The sequence below is a fragment of the Pholcus phalangioides genome, unplaced genomic scaffold (genome assembly GCF_987345545.1).
Source record: "Pholcus phalangioides strain wild (caught in Gottingen) unplaced genomic scaffold, Ppha-v1.0 ptg000010l_1, whole genome shotgun sequence".
NCBI classification, from domain to species: Eukaryota; Metazoa; Arthropoda; class Arachnida; order Araneae; family Pholcidae; genus Pholcus; species Pholcus phalangioides.
Window position 1 is genome coordinate 42668259 of NW_028301603.1, and position 7193 is coordinate 42675451.

Below are 7193 nucleotides of genomic sequence, written 5' to 3' on the forward strand. Positions count from 1 at the left end.
ACTATGAAAGCAACGTATAATTTTAAAATACTGTGTATTAACCATGGCTCTCAAAAACTTGGGGATTTTTAATTTTTTCTTCAATTTTAATGGAAAAAATTAATATTAAATAAAATTGAGAAGAAGCGGATTAACTCTGTTTTCACGTGTAAATGCAGGAATAGCACCAAATGATAATAATGATACGGAAAAGTTGACAATTTTTCTACTCACTTTTCTTGCCGAAATTTTCGTCGCTCGACCTCCCCCCCCCCCTTCCATGAACGGTATACGTCGATGCCACTTGTTTTCACGACAGCTTTAGTCTTTTGTTATGGTTGATGTGGTGCTCATGGTTATTACGAATGATTCTTAACGAGTTTTATTTACAGCGAGTATTCAAAAACCAAAAATATAGTATTCAGGAATGGAAGAGCAGAGAACTTTAGCGTGGCTATCTCTGGTGAAAATAAAGACACAACTGTCACATAAAAGATGAAAGCCCAAACCACTGTGGACACCCTCCCCCCCCCCCCCCTCTCATTCATTTTATCTGAAGAGACATTAAAGGCAAGGGGCATCGAGAGAAACAGGTGGGTGGAAGATGACGTCCGTTCGTGTGAGTGGAAGTCGCGACTCTGTCAACACTCTCCGTGATCGGAAACTAAAACTATCCCATAAACATGGCAAAAAATAAATAATTAAAAAAAAAGGAGAACCTAACCAAAACTTCTGCACCCATAAACAGCCTCTCACAATAGTATCGGCAATCTCGTGGAAGAGAAACACTTCTTGTAATCTATGAGTGAATATCTGGACTCACTGAGCCTATTTTTGGGAGAAAATAAAACTGATTGAATATTCGTTTTTATGTAAGCCTATAACTGCATGTAAAACAATGAAAAATTGTATCGTTATGGAAAATTCAACCAAATAACGAAAAAATATATATATATACAGTATACAATTGTGTAACGGAAAAAACACAACATTGATATTGGCGGGAAAAATTTCTAAGATATCGCACCAGAGTGTCGTCGCCGTTGCTATGGATTTTTGATAATGGTAACCAATATTTTTTATAATTTAAAAATTTTAAACAAGTAAACATCGGTTCAAAACGATGTTTTTTCAGTATTTTTTTCAAAATCATAGAAAAAATCGAAATATTCTGTATAAAGGTTCATCTTAAACCTCCAATATATGAGAACTATATTTTGCGGCGAAGGAATACACTCTCTACCTTTCTCTTCACTGCAAAGTTAACCTGAAACAGACTGTAGTCATTAATCTATGCTTTCTTTAAAGAATATAAAATTAAAAAAATTTAAACTTACACAAAAGAGTTAGATATACTAAAATAATAAACCAATACCACGCAACTAATCGCCCAAATAATAACATAAGATCCAATCACAATATATTTATATTCTCAATAAACAATAGTTTAGAATCCATACTACAACAATAATGGATCATAAAATAACACAAAATAATTCATTCTAAAAACATCAATAATATCGCCATTCGTGTAATTAATTTAAAAATACATCTGAATACATACTGTGTGTGAATTCTGTGTTTGTCAACTAACTGATTTTATATATGTTTGGATCTAAATATATATATATATATATGTGTATATTTTCTTTGTTCAGGTTAAAAATATGTAAATATATATATTTATTTACTAATTTATATATTTATATACTAAATAAATATATATATTTGCCGCTGTGGTGGTCGAGTGGTTATAGTGACGGACTCGCGATGAGAGGATCCGGGTTCGAATCCCACAGTGGTGGTCGGCTGAAGTTGGTTTTCTGTGGTTCCCAACTTCAAGGCGCAAATGCGAGCCGATCTCCCCGTTAAAAAGTCTCGCCACAGGGAGCAACAGTCCTACAACGATAAATCATTCAATCATAACACTTCATTCATAGTTAGAAAAACTGGTGGCAGATGGCAGCACTACACATAACAAGCATTACAGAGAAACAAAAACTTCACGTCAGGTTTCACTACACGTACACGCACATTCCCGCATGTACCGATTCGTTGGGGGTTCCGCGGGGGAGGAGATAGAGAATTATATACTTGTGAAATATTTCGGAACATTTTATTAAGAAAAGGGGGGAAAAAACACTTCTTGAATAGATGGATATCTTACATCAAGTATTAAATAATTTAACCCTGTGTGAATATAATTGTTCATTTGTTTCATTAGAAACACTAGTTTGTGAATGCTTTGTCTACTCTTAATCTGTTTCGTTATTTGGAATGAACTGCACCTTGAAAAAATTCTGTCAACGCAGGCATCAATGATTTGGCTGTAGTTAGCATGTTTACAAATCACATATAGCTCTCTGTAATTGTATCTTTACCCAAAACATTATAAAAACTATTCCATCACTCAAAATCAGACATTGTATCAACAACCTTGGGGTTAAAAAAAGTTTTTTATCATGAAATGGTTCCAACTTTCCCAAAAACTAATGTAATTGCAAAGAAGCCAGAGCCACATTTTTGTTCGATAAATTCAAGATCCTTATTTCTCTTTTCTTTTGTGACATTAATTCCCTATTGGAAGTTAACATTGATGAGCTTATAATAAATGCATAAAAGTGTGCATCTGTTAATTATTTTTCATATATATTTTTATATTCTGATGACAAAACCTTTGTATTGTTTGATGTTGATACTTCTTTTATCTTCAATTGCAGCTTTTTCCATGCCAATACACATTCAGCTATGGAGCAGTTGTGTGTGTGTGTGTGTTCCTTTGTACAAAATCGTTAATTAATTGGCTATTGGTTTCAGAATTGCAATTATATCTTTGACATTTCTTTTTGAATAAATATTTAAGATTTCACTAGAGATGTTACTATCTGAGATCTGTGGTCTTCACAAACTTTGGTAGCAACTGACGAATTTTTAACATAAGATTCAAGGGAATCACAGTAAGTATTCCATCATACCTCTGCAGGAAGACCAATGCACTTGCACCTTACACATGATACCATGCTTTTGAGATATGATTGTGGAAGTTTCTAAATATACTTGTAACATGCTTTGTTACATCAGTTTTAACCAAATCTTTGACTAACAAGTTTGAAATGTGGGCACTGTAGCAATATGTAAGTCCCGAAAAGCCAAGCTTTTCATCCAGGGTCTTTCTGGATGAAATCATATTTGCAGTAACAAAACTTGATATGTTACATATGAAGTTTTCTTCTGTTGACTTCACTGAACTAAAAACCACATTTGCTAAATAATTTCCAGCATGTGATAAGCCAGATATGCCAATAGTATCAACATAGATGGCTTTACCACCCCATTTGATAACACACAGAATTTATTCATTATCCATCCATTCATCGCCATGCAATTTTTGATTTTCTAAGTCAACTTATAATATACATAATATATATTATAATATAAAAATATTTGAAAATATATTTAAATAAATTGATATTTAAAATAATTTAATAAAAATTTAAATCACTTTAGAGCTGCATAAATAATTTTATTCAATTACAACATAATTTTTCATATCTGAAAAAAATTGATTTAAATCATGATTTAAACTGCTGATTTAAATCACGACAACCCTGATCATTTTGTCACACACTCACCCGATTTCTTGCTCTCTCCAGGTCACTCCCATATTCACACCCTCTAAATCACTTTTTGTTACTCCTATGCTTGCACACACTGTTACTCATGTCCTTGCACATTCTTTTTGCTGCATAGTGACTTAGTTCCATGATCTCTTGGTAGAGTGGGAAGGTTGAATGACATGACCAGTTGACTACTTGACCAGTCATTCCTTAAATTTGCAGCCTTGAGCTATAGCCCACTTAGCCTCTGTGTGAATACGCCATTTGGTGGTACCTTACCAGATTTCTGTCTGGGAGCCATCTTCAAGATGTAAAGAGGGGGCATGCCTACTTGGTGATGTTGAAAATATTTATTAGCCCATCAACTATATATAGATCATGGGGCCTTTGATATACTAATCTGGACCCATAATCGCTCAGAGCAGGATTTTTTATGTGGTTCTGTGTAGTATATTTCTAATGTAAGTGAACAGTGTTTACATTATTTTTCAGCTCCCCTTTCCACTATATATGCAAGGGGCTATGATTAAAATTGTTCAAAGTATGTTCGTGAAATATTAATAAGCAAATGTATACTTTGAAATTTTTATACCACATGTACCTATTTGGAATTTTTCTAGGAGTTAAACATGACACAGTGAAACTGCGATACAATGATAATTCCCTATATAATGATACCATGCTGTCATCTCGCCCTATTCCACCAATAAATCATGTGCAACGATAAGTATTTTTCTTTTTCTTTAAATACCATTAAATTGGAATTTTAACTTTTTTATGATATTTTATTATTTTAAATAAAAGTTGTATCAGAAAAAAAGAATCAACATGTGTTCTAATCTGTTGGAAACTGATGTTCAACTGCCATGGGGGCAAATGTAGTTAAAATGGTAAACTTGTATAATACAACCTTGAAAAAGTTAGAGTGAAAATTAATTATAAAATATTTTTAGTATAGACAATTCCTACAATAATGATGGTAATTTTGTATAATTTGTAATATAATTTAGATGTACAGTATATATGAAGTTAATGCATTGAACGATTATTCTCTGAGTGCGATTGTGCAGCTGATTGCTATAAAGGGTTGTCATGAAGGAAATATTGCTGAGTTGGAATATCCCTCATATCGTATATATGGCCTTGCTACGTTGAAATAATCCGTTTTTACAGTTCATAAAACCTTGACATGAAAAGTCCAAGCATAGGTCTCCATACACAACTAAAAAAAATAACACAAAATGTGTTCAAAGTGGTGCATTTGTTTGTAGTTTATGTTTACAATTGCAGACTATTTATATAACTTGCAATAAAATAAGGAGTAAAATCAAATTTCAGGATACAATTTAAAGAATATTCATAAGTACAGTATAAATGTGTTGTTTTTTTTTAAATTACAGTTTTTCCTGCTGCAACTGTGCTTAGGTTTTTGAAAATGTGATTGTGGAGACTTGAGCAAAAATTAGTGGAGCTTCTGCATTAATTTTCATTTCAAAAACCATGTTTTGAAAAATTTAGAGTGAAAATTAATTATCAATATTTTTAGTATAGACAATTCATACAACCTGAAAATTAGTTTATCAAATGAACAAAACATTGCTTTAAATCTTGACCTCTACAAAAGATCAAGATTTAAAGGAAGATCTGAGTATATTCTTGTATATGCACACACACATAGCTTGTAATTTTTTTACTACATTTTGTCTTATTTTCATTCTATAAAACTGAATTTGTTCGGCTAAGAGTCATCCAGTAAATTCCAATCACTGTTTAGAAAGTCCAAATCAATCCAGAAATCAGATTTTTTTAACGTGAAGCTCAAGATGAACACCCGCTAATGCAAAACATTTCCAACATCCAGTGCAAATGTATCAGTAGCTATTATTTTTTTATGGTATTCGTGTGATTGGTCAGAGAGATTATTTTGATGTTAGAGAATATAAATTTTTCACACCATAAAGTTATCAAAGATATTGGTGGGACACCAGCTCAACATTTCAATATACCAGGTGTACAAGTATGAAATGCGGATTTCAGAAAACAGATGGTGCACCAATGCAGTTTGTGCTATAAAGATTTGACACTGCGCCATTTTGTTGTGTCATCAACAAGTGTCAGATGTGCATGAGTGATAAATTGGAAAAGTGTGTGCATAGTGTTGTATTGTTGTGTTCAATATGTCGAAAGTTATACTGAACAAAGAGCATTCGCGGACAGCATTAATTTTTTTGTTTTCATTTGAAGAAAACTGCTGCTGAATCATACCGATTACTTCGAGAAGCTTGTGGTGAACATGCTCCATCGCAAGATACGTGTGAATGATGGTTTCGGTGTTTCAAAAGTGGCGACTTCGATGTTGCAGACAAGGAACATGGAAAACCGCCAAAAAAAAAGATGTGGAATTGGAAGCATTGTTGGACAAAGATGATACTACACAGACACAAAAACAACTCACAGAGCAATTGGGCGTTAGTCAACAAGCTGTTTCCAATCGCAATGCCCCATGACAACGTGAAATGCTCCTTGACAATGTTCAATGGTCAATGTTCCATCACATACAGAAAGAGCGGTTCGTGGCACGTTGGAAGCACTCAGCTGGAAGTTCTACCCTATGCGGCTTACTCACCAGACTTGGCTCCTTCCGATTACTAGTTTGCATTGATGGGTCACGCACTTTCTGAGCAATGCTTCGGTTCGTAGGAACATGTGAACAAATAGCTCGATGAATGGTTCGCTGCAAAAGGGGAAGATTTTTACTGGTGTGGTATTCACAAATTTCAGGAAAGATGGGGGAAATGTATAACAAGCAATGGAGCATACTTTGAATAAAGCACTTTTTATCATTCTTCCAAATTTAACGTGTTTTTTTTGAAAAAAAAATCTGCATATCAAAATATTCTCAATATTCAATAAATTAAAGAAATGTATTTTCAATGTTTTATAGGTTTTGTCTGAAACATAGGATTGCTGAAATTTTTTGCTGGCATGAAGCACTCTGTTCCATGTGCAATAAAAAGTCTGTAGCTGTGTTAAAAAAATTTATCAATATTTGAAAATATCTCTTTAAGAACTTGTATATGGAGTAATATTAAATCATGTCTAATAATTCTATTTGTGCTCGCTTTATCTTTGCTCTCTTCATTTAATCCCCAGAAAACTGGAACCAGTTTTATTTGAACAGGTCATATAAAATGCATTTAAAATTATTGGTGGTGTGTTCAAATGGCCTGAATTTCTATAATCCTGTATGTATATAGTGTGAGGTAAGTACACCAGTAATAGGCTTCCTTTTTCAAGTTTTAAAAAAATATATATATCAAAAGTTATGAGAAAACTCTGTAGCTTTTTTTACCATATACCAAGCTATATTCTTTCAGTTGCCGTTCGGTGTCCAAGCTGGTTTTGAAAAAAAACAAAACTAGGTGGAAAAAGGATGCCAGTAATCAGTCAAAGCAAGACATTTCATTTTGCACTAAGAGTAATAATTTCATATTCTAAATACAAAATTGATAGTGCTTTAAAGACGTTAAACAAATTGCACATGAAGTTTTCACATTATTCAAATTGTATGACATGTGGCATTGTAATCAGGCCTAC

General features: G+C 33.1%; 1 long non-coding RNA gene across 1 annotated transcript; it reads left to right on the forward strand.

Moving 5' to 3' along the window:
- Nucleotides 1–1700: 1700 nt before the first annotated feature.
- Nucleotides 1701–6702, forward strand: LOC149081521 (uncharacterized). Its single transcript, XR_016193466.1, has 2 exons — nt 1701–2936; nt 4217–6702. It is a non-coding gene; the product is annotated as an uncharacterized LOC149081521 (long non-coding RNA).
- The last annotated feature ends 491 nt before the right edge of the window (nt 6703–7193 follow it).